This window comes from Pipistrellus hanaki (assembly GCF_964339955.1).
Source record: "Pipistrellus hanaki genome assembly, chromosome: 6".
Lineage (NCBI taxonomy): Eukaryota > Metazoa > Chordata > Mammalia > Chiroptera > Vespertilionidae > Pipistrellus > Pipistrellus hanaki.
In genome coordinates this window covers 78940889-78968007 of record NC_140508.1, presented here as the reverse complement: position 1 = coordinate 78968007, position 27119 = coordinate 78940889, and positions in this window count along the sequence as shown.

Genomic DNA, 27119 nt, shown 5'->3' with positions numbered 1-27119 from the left:
CATAAACTTTGCACCTCCAGTGAAATTAAAAGCAAAGTAAAGGGTCGAAGCTGTGAACCCTTTTTCCTAGAGCCTGTAAACCAATAAAGGCTTTATATTAGCTATCGATATCTATCTCTGAGTTGCCTTAATAACATCTTATTCCCTGTTTTCACCAGCCATCAATAATATTTCTGCCTGCTCGCTCAGACCCCTATCTCTGCGTGCAATTGCATTATAAGGGTCTATAAGCCCAATTTGCTTCACATTCTTATTTTTGGAAAAGGCTGGCTGGCTTTTGTAATGAGAGCAGCTGCCAAGGAGGCTTGACAGAATTTGTGGCCCATCTGGCTTATAATCTTCACTCAATATCTCAGAGGCCTAAACTTTGAGACCTGCTGATAAGCCCGGGCATCCAGGCAAGCGATGGCAGCCTTCACTGTGATTTCTCATTAAGGGCAGGGACATCTCTCTGGGAATCTCTCATATCCTGGATATCACATAATTCCTTTTTTCATTTTCTAATAAGTACAAGAGAGTTGGAATTTTTTTTTCACTATAGTATCTTCATGTTCTCAGATATGAGTGAATAGTCATTTGGAAGATTTTGACATTTAAGTGATTGGGTTTCCTAAAATATTTGTTGTTATTCCACTCCCCCACCACCACCACCACCCCCCCAAAAAAGCTAAAGAAAACACCATGAAATATATAAGCATATAGTAAACAACCATCTAAATAACATAGAATTGCTATAGTAAGTAACGTTTTAGATTTTAGTGATGATTTTTTATCACTGTATGTTTATTCACATTTTTTCATCACAGTGATATTGTGTGGCACAAGTAATTTATGGCAAACAAAAATAGAATCAATAGCATAGCCACTGACTTACCCAGCATTGATTGGCCTGGTTTTTTGGTAATTAACCAAAATGGAGAAAGATAAAGAGTAGAGTTTTGGGGGATGGAGAGTGCATGGGAGTTTCACTGAAAGCATCCTCTTTCTCCCCTAACTTGCCTATTGAAGATGAATTTTAGAAATAATATATAGTAAGCCATTACATAATAATTTTCTCTATCCTGCTTCTTTAATAATATCTCATGCTGTGTTTATTATTTTTGTGATTCACTGCTATGTCAAAAGGAAAAAGTGACCTATTCCCCTGTCCCTAGAAGGTTAGAGCTTGGGGGTTGAATTTATTGACTTCTAAACTATAGGTGGAAACCTGTTATCTCCTCTGTTAGGGCTGCAGGAACTGTAGATCTGCATCTACCAATGTCATTTACTTTGGAAGATTAGCAAGGCTTTATTTACTATGCTATTTATCTCCTCTTTCTTGTTGAAATTGCTTTTTCTATATTTTCTTATTTTACATGTATTTTTTATAAACTTGAGATGATAGTGACAATATGCTGATCAAAAAGAGCTCCCATGGGAAAAATCTGAATAACTCAAACAAACAAAACAAAAAAATTCTGGGTAAGGAGCAGGGCTAGTTGCTTACAAGGCAGAAGACTGGATCGTTTCTGGAGTCAAGACATAGGAATGTTTTTTTTTCTTATCAATTATTCAACTAACATTGATTGAGCACAGACTCTTCATCAGTTGCTATAAATGCCCTTAAGTAATGGATATTTACATGAATTAGAAAAACAACAACCTATTTTGCCAAAAGAAGATAAAAAGGAAAAATTGAGGTTTTAAAACTCTGCTGAAGAGGGTAACCATCCTTAACATATTGATGGGAACACATCAAACAAAACAAATCCCTTAGAAGCATATCCAAGATATTTAGCTCTAGAGTCATTGAAAGGCCAGTCAACAAATAATGTCCTGAGAGACCAGGTATGGACATATTTATGTCAGAGAGAACCTAAGGGTACCAAACACAGAAAGAATGTCCCACACCTTGAGCCATAGTTAGAAACAACTTTGAGAAAGAACTAAGGGTTCCATCATCCTGGCCTTGGAATCAGCTCACATGTGTCTGGCTAAGCATCTTAGTACAAATGGAGCTGGAGAAGATATAGTTGCTGAGTGATAGAGTTCATAGAGACTTCTATCGAGTATTAGTGGAATCTTAGCCAGAAATCTTTATAATTAACAACCTATTTCTAGACTTTTATATTATTTTACTTTACTCTCTCTTTTAAATTACTCAGTGAAAGTAATTTCTAAAAATTGTCTTTAACTTGTATTCAATGAATTAAAAACAAAAGGAATCTCCCCAGTATTGTATGAGGGAGAATCGTTTGGAGCTATGGTTGCTGACATTCTTAAGCCAATCTCTCACCTTTCTCTCCAACATCTGCATTATCAAAAGCCTTGTCCAGAGGTCATTAACTCCTTTTGGTGTTCCAAACATGTTTCTCTGTGTCTCTATATGATAACAGCTAATCCTATATAATAAACATCTAATATGCTAAGTGTCTGGTTGACTGGTTGACCATTGAAAAAAATTCTCATGTTCTATAACCCTTTTCAAGATACAGTATAAAATAGAAAGAAGAAGAATAGAAGTAGAGATATACCCTGATATTCATCATGTGCCCACTATGTTCCATGCTTCACATTATCCAATTCCATGTTTTCTAGATAACTTTATTCACATCTTCTAACTATAAGTTCAGTTCCAGGGTTCCCATTGTTCAAATGATGAAAGTTAGGGTTATGGGCATTGTAGGTGGGACGCAATACCAATGAACATGATCCAATCTCCACTTTTCCAGTTAGTCTGAAAAGATTTCCTAAATAGAGTAAATTTTAGAAAGTTATTAAATAAAGTAAAAGAATTCCAGTCTGTTGCAGCTCAGTAGTTGTCAACCTATGAACCAGGAGGTCATAGTTCGATTCCAGGTCAGGGTACATGCCCAAGTTGTGGGCTTGATCAACAGTAGTGGGCATGCAGAGGGCAGTCAATCAATGATTCTCTTTCATCATTGGTATTTCTATTTCTCTCTTCCTCTCACTCTCTGAAATAAATAAAAGCATATTTTAAAAAATAAGTTAATATAAAATAAAAGAATGACTTTTCAGGCAACTATTGTAAGAGTTTCAAAAACAAGTTCTATTTTAACAAAACACTTTATAGGGATTTTTACAAATACTCCATTTTCCTCTTCCTCTGGGCATATGTAAAATTACCCTTTTCCATGAAGATAGGGGCCATGGGACTTGTTTATATCATAAAATATGATAAGATTAGACACATCCAGGTAGAAGCTCTCAGAGGCAAATTTCTCCTTGCCACTCCCTTTGTCCTGTCTTGAACATGGAACAACTGTGTGAATGAGCCTCTATCAGCCTGGGACCTTGATTAAGATTTGTGGAGCCTTGCTCGTGTTGACTCATCTGGTGAGCATTTAAAAAGATGGTCAGGCTTTCCTTTTTAAATACAAAGAGCAAAATTTCAGCAAAAAAAGAGAGAAATTTAGCTTTTAATGCCTGTTTCTGCCACTTACCAGGTGGGTGACCATGGATAATTGCTTCCCTAACCTTCAGTTTCCTCACATATGATATGGTCACATAACATCTATATTATGAAGTTGTCATAAATTAAATGCATGACTATTTAGAAATTGTTTGATTAAGTGCATGTTACTATTGAAGTTTTAGAAATGTCATAGAATAAAACTAAGTTGTCATCATTAGCACCATCATCATCATCATCATCATCATCCAGGGAAACAAGATATTAATTCTAACATTATTTTTCTAAGGGGGCTTTGAAACAAAGAGAAAAGCTTTTGTGTTGATTGAAAACTAAGGAGGATCTAGTAATGGCCTCAGAATGAAAAGGCAAGAACAGTGACACGTGAAGTACACAGACCATGTGTTCCCACTCAGTAAAGGACAGATGAACCACCATCTCCACTGAAGCAGGAAAAGGAGGTGGCAACTGTTATGGGGTGGGGGTGGGGGCGCGGCGGGAAGTGAAGTCCAAAATAACTTCTGAGTATTATTTAGTTTTAAATTATTATTTCTTGAAAAATTTCTAAAAATATGAAATAGAAATAAAAAAAAAACCCACGCATTCCTTTGTCTTTTCTTTCTGTGCATCTTCAGAGTCTTGGGAATGACTCGAGGCTGACTCAGTTGGGTTGAATTGATGATACAGGCAGCTGGGTGTGAATCCCTGCCTGACTTTAGGAAACACGAACAGAAGATGTTACTAAAACAGAAAATAATAACTGCACCTTCCGGGGACTAGTGCCACACACGTGAATGCCAGAGGTTTTTCAGAGTCTCAGCTGGGAGAATCCCACGGAGAAGCGCAGCCTGAAATCACTTCCCAGGAGAGTGACTCTCCGAACCTGGATGTGCTCTGAACAGGTGTTCCGGCGAGTGCTGCCAACTGGATTCCTCATGCCGGGAGACAGCCTCAGAGTATTCTGAAACCTTCAAAAACAGGGCTTGCAAGTGGGGCTGGGAGAACAGCATACATAGAGGGTAAAAACAACAGCTTTCACAGACTAGTAGGCTATTGTATATATTCATGTTCTCCATGTGAAAATTATTTACTATAGATGGACCTTCAGCATAGAATAATTATTATATGATTCTCAAAAAAAACCTATCTTTTTAACCTTAGATTTATTTAACCTAGTAAACCACTGATCTCTGAAGTAAACTTCATACTTGGATACAAACCACCAAAGCTTACCCCTTCCTATAAATGTAATAATGTGAACCAGTCATAGGGTTTGGCTACTTCCAACTGGATTACTAGCACAATGATAGGAATAAACAGATCCTGGCTTTCTGAGGACTTTTCATTCTAGTACTTTCCCCTAGTCTGCTATATGTCTCATAGAGATTACCAGTTTGTCCTGAGAATCAATGTCTCTATATGTTAAATATTGTTTTATTGGAAACTGTACTTCTAGTACCCTTTGGTTGAAAGAGTCGGGTAGAATAATATGCAGGAAAGCTTTTAAAACTTTAAAACACTATAGGGATGCAAGAAGCTATTATCACTATAGTCCATTTTAGAATAACTGAAACTATTTTGAACCTGCATTTATTTCCTTCTCTCTTTGTACAGGTATAGGCTGTACTGTACAGTTATCAGTGTCTTCTAGTCTAATTCTCTAAAATTCCCTGCTGCGTAAGGCAAAGATGAATTGTACTTTATTATACTTGTTTTGTTCCTGAATTACTTCATACATATATATTCTTTCCTACCTGCAGGGGCCATATTTTCTTTGGTTTATCCTTTTACGTGGCTCCATCTGTACTTGGCAATGCTGTGTTCAGAGGGTACTCTCTGTTAATTATTTTACAACTAGAAACTAAGAAGCATATTGAATAGGTAAAAGGCCTAAGAAAAAAAGTCTCACACTCATGTGGATATAGTAAAGTACAAACTGCTTCAAAAGAAGTCTACTTTGAGTTTCTAGCTGTCCTCCAGGGCCGGATGGCTTCATAATAAAGTTTAAAAAATGATAATTTCTAGTGAAGATAAATACAAATTCATGGTTTTCTGTTGTCTTATTGTCCAGAAATAAAAAATTAGGATAAATGAAAAGACACCTCTCTCTCTCTCTCTCTTTCTCTCTCTCTCTCTCTCTCTCTCTCTCTCTCTCTCTCTCTCTCTCTCACACACACACACACACACACATATTCACAGGTTCCCACATGCACCCACATAAATTCTGCTCCAGCTCTTCCATTGGGTGAATATTTCTCTACCAAACCCATCCTTCCTGGAGTCTCTTCTGGATACCAATCTCTAGCCCTTTTAACACTGAGATGTAATATCTACAAGAATTAATGTCCCCCCTCTGTTTTCACATTCTCAAGTGTATTAGTGATGGCTATTTCACTCATTATGCAAATATGGAATGGTAGGAATTGATGACTTTGGGTCATAGCTAAGGGTAAAACAAGCAGTTTAACCCCAAAATGCAGCCTTAGCCAAGCTTAATGAGAAACTAGGTTTTGCTTCATTGCAGCAAACCCCTGCTGGCGGGATCCTGGCTATGCATGGTCTTGTGATTTCTCAGGGAGAACTCGCCAGCTCAGTTGGTTCACAGACTTTCCAGAGATAATACTAGTACTCATGTAAAACCCGTGGAAGCCCCATTGCTACATTTTCCTGTTCTAGGCCTCTGCCTTAGAAGGTGAGCTCCCACGAATACCTACTCTGAAAAGGGTGTTGAAACTTACTGTGTCTGTTGTGTCCTGTGTGAGGGTAGAGGGACACTTAAACCTGCTTTGAAAGAGGACCAGTAAGAGCCTTAATATGAGGGCTATTGATTACAAACTGACTCCATTAAAACTGCCACATTATGAATACACCTAATGATAGCAGTAGTTACAATTCATTTAATCCATGTATGCAAATGCAGCTAATATACACCATTTATGCAAATGTTAACTTATGGTATCATCCGAGGCATATATGTGTGTTGTTGTTTTTAATTTATCATATTATCTGTGATCATAAAATTTTAGTTGGTTAAGATAAGTTAACTGTGTAGATAAATTAACTGTATAAATTTTTGGGGGGTCCCTCATGTTCATAAAATTTTCCTTAAGAAGAAATAGTGCAATTGTAAGAATTGTTACCTGATTTACCTAGTACCAGCACAAGGATCATGACTTCAAATGTGGGCATTTTTTTTCCTGATCAGCAGCTATGTTAAAAATATCCATACATATAAACAAATACTGTACTATAGCATACATGGATTAAAAAGTGATTGCATAAGAACATTTTGTAGTTCTAGTTTAAAATGTAATTTTTATTAATGATATACCAGCCTTAATAATTTTGACTTCCATATCAAAACTCCATAAACAAGGGGGCTTAAACAGCATCTGTTCTAGAGACTGGAAGTTTAAGAACAGGATGCCAGCATAGCATGGTTGTAAAGACAGCCCTCTTCCTGATTTGGTAGAGAGAGAGAGAGAGAGAGAGAGAGAGAGAGAGAGAGAGAGAGAGAGAGAGAGAGAGAGAGAGAGAGAGAGGGAGAGGGAGAGAGAGAGAGAATGTGCACTCAGGCATTATAAGGGTAATGGTTTCTTCATGAGGGCCCTATAGTCATGACTCCCTGGCACCCTAATTACCCCCAAAATGCTTAATTTCCAAATACCATCATACTGAGAGTTAAGGCTGCAATACATACATTTTAAGGGAACATAAACATTCAGTCCATAACATTTACCACAGGATTCTTAAACAATAGGAATACATTAAATAATTTTAAATAGCCACTGATGTTCACCCAATTAGGGCATTTTGATTTAAAAATATACTTGAAAAAAAATTAAGTTATGAACTTTAATTAAGAAGAACTAGACCATGAAATGAATAAATGTTTCACCATAAAAATATTCAGCATATTTCAAACAATATACAGCTTTCTTCTTACAGTGGGATCTTGCCAGATGCCATCTACCAGCACCTCTTCAGGGAATCCCTGTTGCGAAGAGGTATCATTATCCCAGTACTGGATGCTATCTGATTTTTGTCAGTCTTTTGACATGTTGCTGCCTCCCAGGATCACACATGATACTTACTTATCCCACTAAGAAAGGCTGTTGGGAGTTTTCAGTCTCTGACTACAACACTCAAAGTTCAATCCTGATGGAAAAATGTTCAGTTACTGTATTATTCAGGGTTCTCCAGAGAAACAGAACCAACAGGAGATATAGCTAAGAACTTTAAGAATTTAAGGAATTGGCTGTGGAGGTAATCTGCTTTACTTATAGTTCATTCATTTGAATGTTCATCTCTTCCAAAAAACACTTTCATTGAAATATCCAGGAGAATGTTTGATCGATTATCTGAACATTTTGGCCCAGCTAAATTGACACATGAAATGAACCACCACAGTTACTTTATGTCAAGAACTGATGCTCCTCTTGATTTTTTAAAAAATATATAATTCCAAACGGGTTTGAATGAATGATATTTTTGAGCATGCATCATATATTAAGTATTGGGGCAGGTACTTTTACACTCATTTTATTGATGCACAAGATAATCTTGTGAGAAAAACTTTAACATTATCTTCATTTTACAGATAAGAAAATTGACACTCAGTTGGTTTAATTGATCATGTGCAAATCAATATCCAGGTTACAAGTTTCCTGGGAGACTCTATTTTCATGCTTTTCTGTGAATGAAATTCCATGTCATGACACAGTGTTTCTACACCTTCACTTTCCCAGTGAGGGACAATGAGATTATGTGTTTTTGGAAGCTATCATACTTCTTCCTCTTTCTTCCCCTCCCCATCTTCCCTATTGCTCATTGCTTCAAACTAACCCTGTTATACGTCAGTTGTGTTTCTATTGTCTGTATTGTCACTACTCACACAGAATAATACTATCTACCAATTTCTAGTGTTCCTGTGTGTTAGATACCATACTATAAGTTTTAAATATATCATTAATGTCATTCTTTGTCATAGGCATATACAATCACACTGTGTGAATATATTCATAAAATATGCCTCTGAATCAATAGAGAAGTTAAAATAGGTAGGTCTAAGTAAATTGCTCTACATCTAACAATTAGTGAGCTATTAAAATTAAATCTAGATATTGCTGAAATCTATGTGTGAGACCAGTACCCTGTGCTACCATTCCACCCACTATCACCCAGAAACCAAGGTCCTTCAACCTTCATGTCAGCCCATTTTCATCCCTATAAAGATTCTTGTAAGAACAGGAGATTCATTCCCAGCAGGAGGCAGGATCTGTCTACCCTAGTTTCAGCTAGGGGCCTAAATACCAGCACTGCTACTTCATTTTCCCTGTCTCTGTGGATGTACATACCTCCTAGGTCTAAGGGTCACTCTTCTTTGAGGGTATTCCAGTTCCCCACAGTGAAGTCTGAACTCAAATCCTGTCTTATTTTCCTAGAGATTAAACTCCACTCCTGATCACTTTTAATATTGGCCTTTGGGTCTTTATATATATTTTATTGATTTTTTACAGAGAGGAAGGGAGAGAGATAGAGAGCTAGAAACGTCGATGAGAGAGAAACATAGACCAGCTGCCTCCTGCACACCCACTACCGGGGATGTGCCCGCAACCAACGTACATGCCCCTGACCGGAATCGAACCTGGGACCTTTCAGTCCGCAGACCGACGCTCTACCACAGAGCCAAACTGGTTTCGGCGGCCTTTGGGTCTTTAATATTGTCAATCTGGGGAAGAGGGAGCATAATTTTATGAGATTAGACCCATTTGTCCAAAACAATAAGCTCTATGAGCACAAATACTTATCTCTTTCTCTGTTACTAATGATCCTAACAGTGCCTGACACATGTGGATCCTCAATACAATTTTTGAATAAATAAATTTAGTGCAAGCTTAATGGGCATTTATTGTGGGTTTTTTTTTTTTTTAAGAATATTGTAATTTAGATAGCTGCCCTTCATTCTTTGTGAGTCTATGCCTTCATTTGTTTGGATTGCTGTAACAAATATATCATAGATGGGGTGATTTAACTAACATTTCCTACAGTTCTGAAGACTAAGAATTCCAAGATCAAGGTACAGTGTCTCACTACATAGTCATCTTTTCACTGTAAACTCACATGGCAGAAGGACCAGGAGAGTTCTCTGGGTCTCTTTTATAAGGCCACTAATCTCATTCATGTAGGATCCACCCTCTTGACCTAATCATCTCTCAAAGGCCCCACTTTCACATACCATCACAATGGTCATAATGGGGGGACACAAATATTTAGTCTATGGCAGTCAGTCACACACTCAGCCTAAGCTCTCTAGACTCATATCCACATAATCATAGCTAATGTATGCCTGCATGCCAACTCTTAGGTTGCAGTCGTAGTTCTATCTGATTCAGGGTTTTCACCTATAACAGCATAATACTTACTAGTTGTATATTATTATGAGCCCATAGAATCTTCCTGCCTGTCATATTTTAAATTAATGCTGTTCAATACCATCTTGATTGACAATGATTTGCCTTATTGAAGGTGTTCAGCTTCTTCTTCCATTTGGCTATTCTGAGAGTCTATTTTGAAGGACCAAAAGGTGGGGATTATAAGAGAATAAAAATTCATTCTCTTCAGAGAAGCATTCAATATTCCACAAAACCTGGTCTAGAACTGACTTTCTAACGATGTTCTCCATGGCCTATCAGCCAGCACAGTCCACTTTCACAATCCTACACGTCTGTTTCTTCCCCCCATCATTGTGCCTCCCCCTTTTTCACTCTCATCCAAATCTCATCTTTGAACTTCACTCTAAAACCTCCTTCCTCTATGATGATATCCCTGACTAGTCATCTGACAATTTTTAATTAAACAACTGCATCTGAGGTGCCATGCTAAGTTTACCTTAAGTAGCAGTGGTAAAGCAGACACAGTCTGTATCTTTAAGAAGCTTGAGAGGAACCATACAGACTCAGAACTATAGGGAATTTCCAGGAATTGAGGGTTGCTTAGTTCTTAACATTAGAAACCAATTTTGAGCAGAGTTGGAAAGAATGAAAATGTTCTTGATTATAAAGATATCTGAAGGGCATATTAAGTGAAACAGACTTTAGAAAAAAATCATAGCAGCATATGAACACCTATAATTCATTTGATTTGACTAGTTGTTAAAGAATTATGAAAAAAAGAGTGTCAGGTAAAAGGGTAGACAGGTGGACTGGAACTAGTTAATGGAGAACATTAATGCCATTCTAAAGAACTTAAATTGTATCCTGTAGACAATGAATGAGGAAAGTTTGATATTTCAAAAATAAATGGGATCATATAAAAGGATCTGTGCTTTGTGGGTAAAAGGACAACAGTATGGAAACAAATGGTGATCTAGGTTTGAGTTATAAAGAATACCTAAGGACTTCCAAATGCTTTTAGTATTATTACCTTTCCCAACTAAGATACTTGTAAACTATGGCATCCCTGAAACCTGAATAAGGGTTTAATCCTAAGGGAGATCATAAGTATTAGAAATTCCTTCTCTTCCACTGAGGCCTTCTCTGATCAATATCATTGAGTTTGACAGCCCTCACTTCTGTCCCTCAGTATCCCTGGAAGTATGATTCCCAGGTCTTACATAATCACAAAGACTTGCATATTCAACTAATCCCTTTAACTATTTAATATAACTCTTAATCCCATCCCTTCTCTCTTTCTGACCCTCCAAATCATTCTAAGGTACTCTTTAGACAGTGATTGCTGCTTGACATTGGATCCTGTCTGGTAGCACCATTTACAGGCTATGTGATCTTAAGCATGTTACTTATCTAGGAGATAAGTGTTGAGAAAATCTCATGCATACATTCTTTGGATCCTTGCTAGACCACATGAAAACAGTCCTTGAGCCCTGGCCAGTGTACCAGTATAGCTTAGTTGGTTAAGTATCGTCCTGTGCACCAAAAGGTTGTGGGAGGCAACCTATCAATGTTTCTCTCAGGTCAAAAAAAAGAATGGATTTTAAACCTGAAACTCTTCCTTACCAAGAGATAGAGTCCACACAGCCTCATGTTGGGCTTTTCATCTTGTGAGAAAAGTCACTTGTTTCAAACTCCATGAGTATTTCTTTGTTCTGCTCAATGATGTATACCAGGGACCCAGCTTTTGGTATTTCAGTGGGAGAGGAGGAGTCTTGCTGCATCCAGTGCATGAGGGCCAATTGCCCTACATCAGCTGTTGTGGGCACCTAGTAGCCATGAGGGAGCAATGCACATGATTGGAGCTGCTGATCTTGCTGTCTTTTTTCTGTGTGACTAAAAGCATTGTTCTGTCCTGTGTTAGACTGTGTTTGTGTTTTCATTGGGGACTCTGATAGCAAGATGCAGTGGGAAGAAGTATTTGGATTTATAGTATCCGATGACTGACATGGTGATGATCTCTGCCATCTATCATCCATGTAATTGAAGTCCTCCTCTAACATTGGTTAGGGATGCACATTGTGATGTTTGACAAAAAGCAGCTCTTTGGCCGAAACCAGTGTGGCTCAGTGGATAGAGCGTCGGCCTGCGGACTGAAAGGCCCCAGGTTCCATTCCGGTCAAGGGCATGTACCTTGGTTGCGGGCACATCTCCAATAGGGGGTGTGCAAGAGGCAGCTGATCGATGTTTCTCTGTCATCGATGTTTCTGACTCTCTATCCCTCTCTCTTCCTCTCTGTAAAAAATCAATAAAATATATTAAAAAAAAAAAAGCAGCTCTTTGTTGCCAAGTACATAGCTGAGGAAGACTTGCAAGATTTACTAGTTTTATCTCATTGGGAAGTACACCAAAGAAATATGGCTTTCTTTGGCCAATAGGAGGCAATAAAAGGGATGGTGTACCAGATCCAAGCCCAGGCCTTAAGAGGCCTCATTGTTTCTGCTTGTTCCTGTTTATCTTTACCAGTGCCATGAGAAGGCCCTGCCTGGGATAGCCCATTGATTTCGGAAGTGGTTGAGAGACTTGTGGAACAGAGCTACCTGCAGTCCTTCATCCTCCACATCTGATTTTCTAGTGAACTGTGATGTGTTTTTGTACCAATTGCAGGTGACTCACTAGGAGACCTTTCCTAGCTAGTCTGTTGTCCCATGGCCTCCTGTGAGCTCCAGCTCTGCCAACTTGACTCAGACACAAGTGACAGCAAGGCACACATCATATCTAATTAATTCAAAACTGGATTGGGGTAATTGTAGCATAATTAGCCAATTTTGACTAAGGCCATATCTTTATTTCTTTCTTTTACATTACCATCTCTATAATTCATCACTATATTCATTACATAAGTCTCATAGATGAGATTTGAGTCAAATAAAGTGTAACCTCTCCTGACCGTCCAGACCCACACTGGGTTTTCCCACATGATGAAATCCCTGTGTTCTGAATTCCTAGTACTCTAGTACTGATACATATTACTCTACTTTCTCTATTGCTTTAACTGTCCTCATGGTCTCCATTTAATTAGATAGCCTACTTTTGAGGAATAGACACTAATTTGTTTTTGTTAAATAATTTTTGAATTTAGCCGAAGCCGGTTTGGCTCAGTGGTAGAGCGTCGGACTGCGGACTGAAAGGTCCCAGGTTCGATTCCGGTCAAGGGCATGTACATTGGTTGCGGGCACATCCCCGGTAGGGGGTGTGCAAGAGGCGGCTGGTCGATGTTTCTCTCTCATCGACGTTTCTAGCTCTCTATCTCTCTCCCTTCCTCCTCTCTGTGAAATATCAATAAAATATATTTAAAAAAATAAATAAATAAAATAATAATTTTTGAATTTATTTTTAGAAAGAGGAAGGGAGAGAGAGAGAGGAACAGTATATGCCCCAATAGGGGATTGAACTTGCAACCTGGGTATGTACCCTGATAGGGAATGGAACCTGCCACCTTTTCATGTATGGGACAAGTGAGCTACACCAAGTGAGTTTCACCAGCGAGGGCATAGACTCTAATTTTTAAATTTTGTTATTCTCCAACATAGTTAATACTATACCCATTAATTAGTATACTAGGTGCCAAATAGATCATCGTTATTACTTTTGTGTAATATTTATGCACTATAATATTTGTGCATAATTACCTGACCGCAGAGTCATTGGCCTGAGTCAAAAAATAAAGTGACTTCATTTCAAGGTCACAATGGTGGCCTGAAAGTGTGGCTGTTTTTGATTTAAATTGAGATGTTTGGGGATCTGTCAAAGACTTAGTTATGTCATTATGGACATCTGCTAAGAATGCTAAAGGTAAACAATCACCTGAAAGATATATTTGCTTGCATGTAGTGGGAAACAGCAGCTCATTAGCTCTCTGCTTAGCTCGTTAACTCACCAGCTCGTTAGCCCTCTGCTCGTTAACTACTTAGCTCTGATTAGCTCTGCTCACTTCCTTTTCTGATCACTCACAGTGTGAATGAACTGTAAATCTGCCAGAGCAACAGATGGCCATTCCAGGTCCAGGGAGGAAGTTCAGAAGGTGGAGGTTAGAGTCTTCCTAGATGTTTCTGACCTTGAAACTATTCCATTTTATGGAAGTCTGTGAGTTATGGTACAGAAAGAATTGGCACAGTTTTATTTTAAGATGCAAAAGAGTTCACTTAAACGTATTCCCTGGGATGATGCAAATTTGCAATTACAGGGCCACGTAGGCTTGTTGGCATTGGTCTACCTGTCAGACAGAGACTCTAAAAAACAAGAGGAATCCACAAGTATTTATATTTAGTGTTTATTGTTGATTTGTCACATGCTCAACCTGTGCTGGACACTTGTGGGGAGTTCAGAAGATGCTACTTAAGAGATCATGTGGAACAGACAATATTTACTAGAACATGCACAAACCATTGGTGTACACCAAATCTCAGTTGTTAATCAGAAATTAAATTGTATAATATAGGGTATATGCACTCTGGGTGTTTAGCAAATAAAACACTGATTATAAAAAAAAAAACCATACACACTTACACAGTTGCCCCATTATTTAAGTTATTCACACAAAGTCACAAATTTGGCTTACATTCCTTAATAACCAAAGTTCCACATTGTCCACCTAGTTGTAGCCAGGTCAAGCCTTCATTTGAAGAATAGTTGATTACCTGTGCAAGTGATATCTCATATTTACTTGCCACCAGGTGAAAAATACAACATTGGTGATTCATTTATTTTACCCAAACTATTGGGCCTCCAGGTAGCCAAAACTTTAAGGGCATATATTGTCTGGAAATGATGATAAATTAAACAGTCTTTTGTCAATCTTTTAATTAACTTGTCTATATCTGCAATAATCCACAAAGTAGTTGAGATAGCAGCTACTACTAATACCTTATTCTAAATCTGTTGGTCACTTTACCAATCTAGACTCTGGATAACTATAATAGGGAGAATGATTGTTTTGATATAGTAGGAGAAGGTATAAGAAATATATGGCTAGGATTGGTACACTGAAAAAAAAAGAAGAGCTGGGTAGAATAGCCCAGTAAAATTCCTGGGCACAGGGGAGTGATTGGGACTTTGGACACCTGAGTTAAAGTGTCTTCTTGGGGGTGGTGGACAGACAGTAAAAGAGTGGAGAGCTCTGCTAGCCAGCTGTATCTGCCTTGCACTGTTGTGGATGTTCTATCTGCAGGGAGGGGCTGCTGCCAGCCAGACCACTTGCCCTGCTAGGCAACGCTCCACTGATTTTAAGCCATGCAGACACAGACTATTTTGTTGCTGCCCCATCATCTTAAAAAAAAAATCAAAAGAGAAAATAGCAAAAATGCAAGACCTTTTTTAGATGCCTGGGGCTCCCTTATTTCTGTTGCAAGAACTTTTGAAAAAGAAAACATAAAATATATTTCCTGTCTGCCCATAACAAACAGAGACTAAAAATACTGTTACAACTGTACAATAGTTTAAGGTCAATGTATTCCCTCTTCATGGCCATGAAAACCGACCCACATGAGGCATTAAAATTCATAACACATGAAAATTAGGGAGTCCTGGAAGCACTTTCTTCTATATAAGTACACATTTTCTCTGCCTACATCTAGCATTTAAAGGAAACCATCCAGATAATTAAAATGCCTATAAATGAAATGTCAAAGTTAAATGTTTTTTCTAAAGTCTTAATGCTTAGGCAAAGTGAAACCTTTATTCTAAAATAATACGCTTTAAATACTAGCAGTATCTTGCGAGGGAGTAGAATAATTAAGCTTTGCCACATAAAATGGGTCTACAGGTCTACGTGCCGCTCCACTCAGTGAGTAACCTTTATGAAGGGGAATACGATAATCAGTGTGTATTTTTTGTCCTTAAACACTGCCATTATTTTAACTGCGAATCTAGATGCTGTGGATAAAGCTAACCGCACAGTGCACAAGGAGTAAATTAATCACACATCCAGAAAACAAGAGTTGTTGAGTTGGGCAGATTCTGATGTGGTCTTTGTGTATTTGGCTGCAGTTTTTATCCCTGTATTAGTGTGTTGTTATTTGTTTTCTTTCTGTGTATATCACCCTCACCTGAATATAGATGCCATGTGGGAAATGCCCCTGGTTTGGGGCAAGCATGTTGCATCTGAGCTATGGGATAGTTTGACTTCCATTTAGTCTCTTGGTCATGATATGAATCAATCCAGATCATGGAAGAGGATGTCCAGTTTTCTAAAAATTCTGCTGTCCACAAGGTTTAGATCAAACATTTCACACACCATGCTCATACAAAAGTTTTCATTAAGACTTTGTGGCTAGACCCTTGGAAGGCTATGGCAATTGTAATACTGTCAACAATAAAATTTTTATTTAAAACATACATTTAAAAAATAGGGTAATTTATTTTAATAACTGACTTTCAGTTACCATCAAAGCTGGCTTCATTCTCACCAAAGAAACAACATTATGTGCCCAGGATGGGGTTTGAGCAGAATATAAAGAACTATGATGTTATAAGTCCTTCCGGGGTATCTTCTGGGATAATGCACATCATCTCACCCCCCTGCATCCACTTCTCTTCTCTGTGATGCTAATTAGGCAAGACTGCATCTTTCCCTGCTGCCTGCCCATCTCCCTCCTTTCGCTGGCTGGTCATAAACTTCCCAGTGGGACAGAGCAAATAGTTTGGTAGACAGTCCTTAGTTTTTTAGAAGATAACTAACCCCTGACTAGACCAATTTCTGCATACTGCATTGCTTTCGCTTTTAAAACAGTGTTATTTATTTATACATTATTGATCCACACAATTCTAGAAGGCAAATATGTTTGTGCTTATGTATTCCTCCACCATCCTCTTAAGAAATAGAAGTGTTGATAAATATGTATTGAGATAGTAGTTATTAGCGAAGTCTTTGGGTGCTAATGAGGACTGAGGGGGGTGGGGAAAGGACCAACAAAATATTCTTCTAGCAGAGAATCAGTAGTAAGAATGCAAAGCTTAAATAATTTTTGAACTTAATGTATTAAAATGCCCTCAGCAATGATCAGATGTTTTTGTTTCCTGAAAGCTCCTTAGAACTTGTCATTTGGCATGTGGAGGTGGTTTGGTAGGTAGGATTTGCCTTGTTCTGTGATGAGCCATAAAAGAGAGACTGTTTTTGCTAGCACAATAAAACTCCTAACATAAACATTATATTTTTTAAATCTTCCATTTGATTGTAGAGAAATTATTTCAGCACTAAAATGAATATTTTCCAATTAAAATGCTACAAAACGTCCAGAGTCCTTTGCTTCCTCTAAAAGTCACTTTGTTTAGAAATTTAATTTTGCTGGGTCATAAGATAATTTCATCATTTGGTATGTTGGTAAAATAAAGGAGGGGGGCAGTAACTCTGCTATTCTCTACCGAAGTCCTATGGGCCCTTCACCATTCATGATCCCATCTCAAGGCTCCAGAATGCGCCATTACTGTATGAGCATACAAGATAAAGAGAAAAAGAGGAGCCACCAACTTCCTTGAATTAAACCATCTTTTTCCCAAACCTATTCTTGATTTAAAAAGAAATTTAGTTAAAGATTCGTAGGTTTTAAATAGATGCAGAATTCTCAAAGCCATAGGGAGATTTGAAACAGCATTTCTGGAAATTCAGGAAAGAAAAAGTTAAATATGACAGCAGAAATGGAAGGAAAGTAAGATGGGCAGAGCACTTGCAGAAGTCTTCTATATGAGATAGAATAAAAATTCAATGATCTTATGCAATTGAAAATAAATATTGTGATTCAGTAGAGAGGGCATCATTTTGGAAATTACAAAAAAAAAAAAAAAAAAAAAAAAAAGGTAACCTATCCTGTTATAATAAAAGCCTAATATGCTAATTGTCTAGTTGCCTGGTTGTCCATTCAGCCAATCAAAGTGTAATATGCTAATGATATGCTAAGGCCACTCAACCACTTGCTATATCATGCACTGACCACCAGGGAGTAGACACTCTGGCCGGTAGGTTAGCTTGCTGTTGGGATCCAGCCAATCAGGACTGAATGAAATGGGCCTGACATACCCTGAAGCCCTTCCGTGGTTCCTCCTTGGCTGGCCAACCTCCCTGCATCCCTCTTCAGCCATGGGGTCCCCCAGCCTGGCCTGCACCCTCTTCCAACCTGGGATTTCTCAAGGGATGTTGGGAAAGCTGGTTTGGGCCCCATCCAGCAGGGTCAGACCAAGGGACCCCACTGGTGTACAAATTTGTGCACCGGGCCTCTAGTACATAAAGTTTCATGTTATTTAAAGCATGTGAAATGCTCCTGTCTATTCTGCCCTTCCTTCTGCATTTTTCTTTCTGTTCATTCCAATGCTGAATTCCAGAAACTAAGCTATACCCACAGAATATAATTAATTTTTTTTTTTTTTTTACTTTTCATGAAATATTAGGAGAAACAGAATACTATTTTCATACCAAGGAATAATGGGTTAGGGAAAATAGCTGCATTTTGTATTTTGTATTTAGTTTGATGTTATTTTGAATCCTTATTTTATTGACTGTCATATGGGCAGATATGACACTTCACTACTTTCAACCTCAGATTTGTTTGTTTGTAACATATGATTAATATATTCTAACACTACAGAGATACAGATATGCCATTGCTTAATAAATAGGAACTCATACATCAGAATAGGGTCACCTCCCCTGCATTAATGAAGGCAACCTTGCTATCTTTAATGGCAATATATGACACAATGCAGGTTAACTGATAACAGTAAGGTGTGTGTGTGTGTGTGTGTGTGTGTGTGTGTGTGTGTGTGTGTGGTGTACTGTGGCACACTGACTAAAACTAAATAGCAGAGGACTTAGGTTGTGAAATCAGTGTGAAGTACTGTTTGAGTAAGGTGGGGAACAGCACAGGTAAAGAAACAAAGGATGGGTGATGGGTTCTAGAAAACTGTGTCTATTCCTAACTTCACCATCCTCTAGGGCCACATCTTAATTGTATTGTCCTTTCTGCCCTGGCCTGCTCCATGCAGCCCTAAACAAGGACTTGTGATTTGGTGCACTAGTCTCTCAAAGCAGAATGAACCAGGTTGCTTAGACACTGCTCTGCACTGTAGCAGACAGTTTTGCTGTTGAAGTTCCTGCTTAACCAAATTATGAGTGCTCTGTTTCTCTCCACTGTCACTCTAATGAACTTTAATTATTGTATGAAGGCTCCTTGGGCCAGGTTTTTTGTCTCTTTGAGTGTCCACAGTCTTCTGGATATTTCAGATCTTGGAGATATTATGGCAATGGAGCTTGATGCAAAGACAAAAGGAAGTTTCACCTGACTGGAAATCACTATGAGGAGCAGAGTAAGTCAGAACAGAACTCAAGGGGGAGAGAAAGAATATATACTTAATGAATGTAGTATTTGAAAAGTTTGAAATATTGTGTAAGTCTCAATTGCATTTTCTTAAGTCAACCTAAGAGCCGGCCTTTGGACTTACTCAGTGTAGTAACTAAGATGAATACCGTTAGTGTGCAACTTCCCCAGCAGTCCCTATGAACCCATGTTTCTGTGTATTTCATCTGTAGGTGTTTTATATGTTTTCAGTAAATTTCACATATTATAGACCGACCCCTCCATGCCTTAGTAACAAAGACTATATCTCCCGATTGCTTATCCAAATGTGTCCTATAACATCCCGGGGTGGGGGAGGAAGCATAGGTGATACAAAGAAATTAATCAATTTTTTGCTTTATTTTGATTTAATATTTAAGAATAACTTAATTTTAAAAAGCACTAAAACAATATGATTAAAATTTCAGTCTCCATTGTCCTGTTCAAATTTTGTTATTTATCAGATGTGTAATCTTTGAAAAACTCATCTTCAGTGTTCCTACATTTTAAATAGAAACAATACTAACCACTTCAAAGAACAGTTATGAGGATTAAAAACATTGAATACAATGTCTGGACTATCTTAAGAGCTTAAAAATGTTTCCTACATTACTATGTGCTTTTAGACTTATCACTCCTTCTTTATGATTTCTTCTTTCCCTTTATTTTTTTTAAATTCATATCAATTAAAATTGAATAAATGGCAGTTAATGGTAGATATTTACTAAATAATTTTATGTGTTATATAATTTAATTCTCACAAAATCATATAGGTTAATTCACTTATTATAATTTTTAATAGGGAAATTGAGATACAAAGCAGATTATATAACTTGGATGATTATTGATTTGCATTCAGGAAGAATTACATAGTTCTGCTCATTAGCACTATGCTATTATATATTGCTTCTCACCTTAATATTTTTAACATCAGAGCAAGATTTTTCTCTTAGGTTATAATGCAACATTTAAACCTCAGTGGAAGTGGGATATAGAGCTTTAGGGTTTTTGTTTTTTTAAATATTATAGATAGTGACAGAAAGGATAGATCAGACATATCTAAGCTTCATAGACTAGGCAATGATAATTGAGATAAATAATATTGGAGGTTGTAACAAGTGTCCCCAAGCCTGTTTTGGATAACCAGCATTTCCCTATATATAAAGACAATCCATTCTCCCTTCCCACATTCACTTCACTCAATGTTATGAAGAGGACACAGAACTCTACACACAGGAAATGGCTCTAAATGTTCTTTCTTCTTCTTCCAGTCAATAGCTGCCAACCCTGCAAGTGAGAGCACCATGTTAATGCTTGCTTCTGTCTAGGGAAACTGCATCTTCCAACTCTTCCTTCACTGATTGTTCTATCTGTGTGGACATCCAGATGACTGCTGGTTTACTCAATGGTCTCTTTCTATAGAATATAGATATACTTTGTCAACTCAATGTATATTAAGTTTGCTCACTGTGAAAGAAGTGCCTAAAACAAAGCTTCCAATGTTGGGAAGAGCTGAGATGCTGATGTCAACAGATGACAAATTAGAAGCCTAACAATGCAAGAATCCTTACGGTATAGATTTTAACATAATTATCAATACATTCCTTTCAGCTATTTCCCCATTTTAATTGCACACAGTTTATGTCTTTGTTTTATGCCACTATTTCTATGAGAGGAGAATGGAAGCAGCGAGATGAAAATGAAAGAATTATGCAAAGGAATCGAAGGCTTGCCAAATACAGAATTTGTGGCTTCTACTTTGTGCATGATTTATGCATGATTACATTTTTTCAGTGTATTATCCTGCAAGCTACTTCATTGTATAGTCCCAGTTTGTCTTTCTGGTTTCTGTATTTGGATGGAGACAAATATGCTTCTTTTATTTTTATTCTTGAAGCCAATAACTTTTTTGGGAGATATAGAATTTCCTTGTATTATTCCTATTTTACTTAATGTTGAATCTTTTCACCATCCCAGCTGGTCTCCTCCTAAATTATTCAAAAGATAAGGCAGATATAAGTACTTCAAAAGTGTTATACTCTTTGCTTCTTGGGATTAAAGTAACAGCTTATTTCATTTCTGTTTTAGTTTAGTCAGAAAAGAGGAAAGGGCCAAAAATGGAAAACAGGTTGTATTCCTGAATGCCATAGTCAGCATGGATGGAAAAAGGACTGATGATATTGTAAGATACAAAGAAAGAAAATCATAACAGCTCATTTCACCACCTAGATTTACTAACTTCTGGCCTAAGGAAGGCAGATACAACAAAAGTTGTATATTGAGAAGGAAGATGGTTCTCCAAAGAAGGAGAAACACAAAAATGGGGAAAGAGACAAGTATAAGCAGGCAGACACTCAGGATTAGGGAATATTTGTCCTGCAGGCCTGGTTGCCCCCAACTTCCCTCTTCTGCCAGCTTGGTCAACCCCAACTGTCTTTTCTTGCAGGCCTGTCTCTCCCAAGTGCCCTCCCCTACTGGCCATCTTGTGTCAGCCATCTTGTGTCCACATGGGGGCAACCATCTTTGACCACATGGGGCAGCCATCTTGTGTGTTGGAGTGATGGTCAATCTGTATATTACTCTTTTATTAGATAGGATAGAGGCCTGGTGCACAGGTGGGGGCTAGCTAGTTTTCTCTGAAGGATGTCCCGGATCAGGGTGGAGGTTCCCTTAGGGTGTGGGGTGGCCTGGGAAAAGGACCTGTGGTGGTTTGTAGGCCAGTCATGCCCCCTGGTGACCCAAGTGGAGGCCCTGGTATCTGGCTTTATTTATCTTCTACGATTGAAACTTTTGTTGCCTCGAGCAGAGCCAAGCCTTCTGCTCCCTCCCTGGCAGCAGCCATTTCTGTTGGAATTTATGTATTTTCTATAATTGAAACTGTGTAGCCTTAAGCGGATGCCTGGGCCAGCCAGGGTGTGCAGAAAGCTTGGCTTCCTCCAACTCCAGGGGAAACCCAAGCCTCTCTCCTGCTCTTCAAGTTCTGTGGCTGTCACAAATTCTGTTGGAACTTATTTATCTTCTACTATTGAAACTTTGTAGCCTCGAATGTAGTCCTAGGCCAGCAAGGGCAGGCGGGAAGCTTGGCTTCCTCCATTGCCAGAGAAACCCAAGCCTCCCTCCTGCTCTCTGTGCCCATAGCCATTGTGGTTGGTTTTATTTGCATATTCACTCCTGATTGGCTGGTGGGCATGGATTGCGGGTGTTGCAGAGTGATGTTTAATTTGCATATCACTATTTTATTAGATATTATTATTACCTGGAAGAGAAAACCAGGAACTCAGGTTTTATAATCATACTTTATGACACCAACTTGAAATTGTTATGAAAAATACAGCACACGTTTTCTTTGTCTTCTTCATGGCAACCTTTGGTATACTTCCATAATACTATGTGTGTTTCTGTTTTTTCTTGCTTATATGCATGCATTTCAAATATTCTTACCCTCCAGTTCATGTGTATCTGTGCTTACCTATATCTTCCTGATCTATGTTAACTGTTCTCTCTTTATGATCTTACTAGAGGCCCAGTGCATGAAATCCATGCACTCAGTGGGGAAGGTGGATGGAGGGAGTCCCTCAGCATGGCCTGCTCCTTCTTGCAGTGTGGGAACTTTTGGAGGATGTCTGACTAATGGTTTAGCGAGCCTAAGCCAGCAGTCTGACATCCTTAACGCTGCCACAGAGGTGGGAGAGGCTCCACCAGCACCACTGTGCTCACCAGCCATGAGCCTGGTTTCTGGCTGAGTGGCACTTCCCCTATGGGAGCACACTGACCACAAGGGGGCCTCTCCTGCATTGAGCATAAGCTCCCTGGTTAGTGCATGTCATAGCAACTGGTCTTTCTGCTATCAGGCCAAAACCTGCTCTCCAACATCATCCCCTGAGGTGTCCTGGATTGTGAAAGGGCACAGAACAGGCTGAGGGACCCCACTGGTGCATGATCAGGGCCAGGGAGGGACACAAAAGGTTGGCCAGCTGGGGAGGGACTACAGAAGGCTCCAGTATGTGTCTGGCCCATCTCACTCAGTCCTAATCTACTGGACCCCAGCAGCAAACTAAACTACTAGCTAGAATGTCTGCCCTCTGGTGGTCAGTGCACACTATAGCAAGCGGTTGAGCAGCCTTAGCGTATCATAGCATATTGTTTTGATTGGTTGAATGGACAACCAGTCACTTAGCATATTAGGCTTTTATAATATATGATTTTTATTGAAAGTAATATACCCATCTTTTGGTGCATGGCCTATCTAAGACCCAACTCATTAAGTCTATCTTTCCCAGTATTTTCCCATTAAAATCACTGGAAAAGTCCCATGTTGTATTTTCTTTCTCATGTCCTATGGCATGTATGTATGTATGTGTGTGTGTATAAATGTGTGTGCATGTTTGTATTTATGTATGTAAGCTCTGGAATACCCAATTAACCTTTGTGAAAACCAAATCTTCCCCATATTCTACATAATTCAAAGTTTTAATTTAGAAAGAAGAGACCAAGTATTTTAAATTAACACCAGGAAAAAAGGGATAGGAGATACAGTTTATTCTGAGTGGACTGTGCACTGTTCTTGGTCCTACAATGTGAAGTGTAGGCAAAGTGTGTGTGTGTGTGTGTGTGTGTGTGTGTGTGTGTGTGTGTGATGTAATTCTAATCTTAATTAATCTATACTCATGTTAATCCCATTCTTAATGCCCTCAGAATATATATATTTAGGAAGAAAGGAAGGTCTTTTTACCTAGCTAAAAAGATGAATTGACTAAGCCCAAGGAAAGGATGAACCTTCACATCAAGTAATTTATATTGGAAAATACATATGACATCATAGGTATATGTGCATAGATACCTGTCTGTGGCTATGAATTTAATTGTTTTAAACTAGCTTTTCAAATTACTACAAGGAAAAAACATTTAAAAAATAATGTTGATCATGAGTAGGCAACTGCTAAACTTACATGTAGCCAATAACTCCATGTGTCAAGGCATTGCTATGATGTCAAGCTCCCCCATTTAACATCATAGTAATTACATAGATTGACTATCTGCAACACCTGCTCTAATTCTGGTCCTTAACCCTATGTTTTCCTGTCTGTTGGAGTAAATATTTAGTATTATTATATGAAAGAGCTGTTGCACAACAACTCTTGAAGAAAAATGGAATGTCTGCATTTGTTTGGTTCATGACTAATCTGGGTGGAGTGGATTGATGAAAGAAATAAAACACATGGTTCCCATTCTGATATCTGAGCTGTTGCCTAGAGCTTATCATGCATGACTTTCAGACAAAGATATGAACTCATTTCTAAGCACTATTTTTTTTATTATGGGGTCTTAGTGTCCAGTCTCACATGCAGTCCAATCTGTTTATTTTCCTGCATGACACTTCTAGAGAAAACATGTGTCCCACAGTAGCTAAAGCTCTGGAGAACCAAGCATTGAGAAAGAAAATGAGAGGTACTAGAGTTAAATTGCATAGGAACTGCCTATGGGACATTCAAGTAGTGATGACAAATAAATTCAGTTTAGTTAAGAGATCTGAGCTTCAGACATTGATTTGAATATCTACATGATATGATCAAACACATCAGAGTGGAAATCAATCATGGATGTGGAATATTTAAATGTTACCTCCTAATAAAAATGTCTAGAGTGAGAAGAGCGAAGAGCCAAAGAAAAAATGAAAGACTTGCATACATTTTGAGTAGGGGTAGGATAAAATAATGCATTCATGAATGTGTGGTTAGAAAGGTAAAAGAAGATAATAGTATGCAAGTCCAAGAATAAAAAAAAATATCAAAAGAGAGAAATTGTCCACAGTACCAAATACTGGTCCAGAGCAATAAATACTAAGAAATATCATGGAATTAGACAATTATTTTAGCAAAAGTAATAGTAGATCATCTGGAAAGTTATCTGGTTATAGGACTAGGTAAAAAATTATAAGGTCAATAATTTATTATGTGCATGGGGCAATAGTCAAAGAGATGGAGTGGTTTTATACCTATCAGGTCATAGTGTCCAGCATACCACTCTTGGCCATGGAGAACTAGGATAAACTAGGTCCTGGTCAGGTAGGCTGGTAGTATAAGGGTTGATACTGAAGGTTAGATTTAGGGTGGAATGTTCAATATAACATTTAATTTTATTGCAACCAACAGAGTTAACTGATTTTATTGATTTTAGTTGTATAGGAGTACAGTATACATAGATATAAATAGATCATCTTAAAGCTGCTGAATCTGGAATACCTGGCACTATATATAAATATATAAACATATTTATATATTTTCTGAATGCTTAATTTTAAAAGAATGAAAAAAAATGTTAGGGTGGGGAGACAGGGAGTAAAGAATGGAAAAACATTGTCCCAGTAACTCTGAATATATTTCCTATAATCCATATAATGAAAGTTATTTATGAATAATAATCATTTCATTTCCTTTTTTGGCATAACAGAAACCATGTATCAAAAAAGAGTGTGTGGGTAGGAGGTAAACAAATGTAAGAGAGGTTTTCATTAATCAGAGAAGCTTTCAGGAGGGGGCAATCAGTTATCTGATTATTATTATTGGTTCTTCAGATAATTCTAAATCATATAGTTAATTTTTAGTCACTATTTTAGACACACAACTGTTAAATGTAGACTATAGTGCAAGTACATGTCACACCCAGTCACCTATGTACCTTAGGAGTTCTTTTATTATTAATATTATTCCACCATTGCCAAAGGAATTACTAATAATTAGCTACCTGTAGCCAGAAACACAGATAAACCACCTGTTTTCCCCTTCCCAATTCATTTTTCTTTCTTTTCTAATAACACAATGAAACAGTTACCTTCCACTGTGACAAAACAATCACTCCCCTAGCAACAGGCATCTCTTTCTATCACTTCAGTGAGGGAATAATAAGAAAGCAGATACAATTTTTTAAGGGAGAGAGAACATATTTATATATAAATACACTAACATCCAGCAATTTCTAGGTGACAGAAATAGAGAGGAATAGGAATATTCTCATAGATAAGGGTTTCTTTTTAAATGTTAATTTTTGTCTGACTGTAAACTTCATCTTTTAAACCCTTTCTCCCATTATTATTTTCATACCTAGAATGCTTACAGCTGAACTCCAGTTCACTGTGACCTTTCTGAAATCACAAGCCATCCTTTCTCTTTGTCACTGTGATAATGGAATGGATCAGATTCTTCCTGCAGACATTATAATGGAGTTCAACTGTCTATGGCATACACTCATGAAAAATGTGAAACCTTTCTCATTGCCACCATGTGCCACCACAACGCAAAGCAGATGCCCTGCCTGGAGATGCCCATATGGCAGGCTGGTATCGGTGATATTTTCTCTAATGTCAGGGGAGCCTGCTGTATAGAAAGGTTGTTGTGGTGCCATTTGGAGGCTTAGGTACAAGTGCATTGAATGAGAGGCACTTTATCTGTCTCTGCCTGTGCCCCCTCCACAGTGCCAGCTCGGTGCTGGAAGTGTCAGGGCCACTGGGTGCTCTTTCACTACCCCCTCCACATATATATGCACACACAGAACCTATCTATCCCCTTACGGATGTCTGATGTTCCTTTAACAGTCTGTAAAATCTTTTTTTCAATTGAACTGAGAAATTGTGTATAAAATGCAAACATAGCAGGTAAGGTTGCATGCTGACTTAAATCCTCATTACACAGATATCAGTATCAGTCTTGGGCATTACTCTGATTCTCAAAGAGAAATGCATTGTGGGCTATGTACCATTGAGGTAATGGGGCAGCTAGGGTGGGGTTGGAGAAGAGAGGAAAAACATTTTAAACTTCATACTTACAGCCAATAAGTAGCAATTTTGTGGGTTTACTATTACTATTAATCGTTGTTATTATTTAGCTAGGCATGTAAGGCTTGTGAGGTGATGTACCCATTAATGAAGGGACC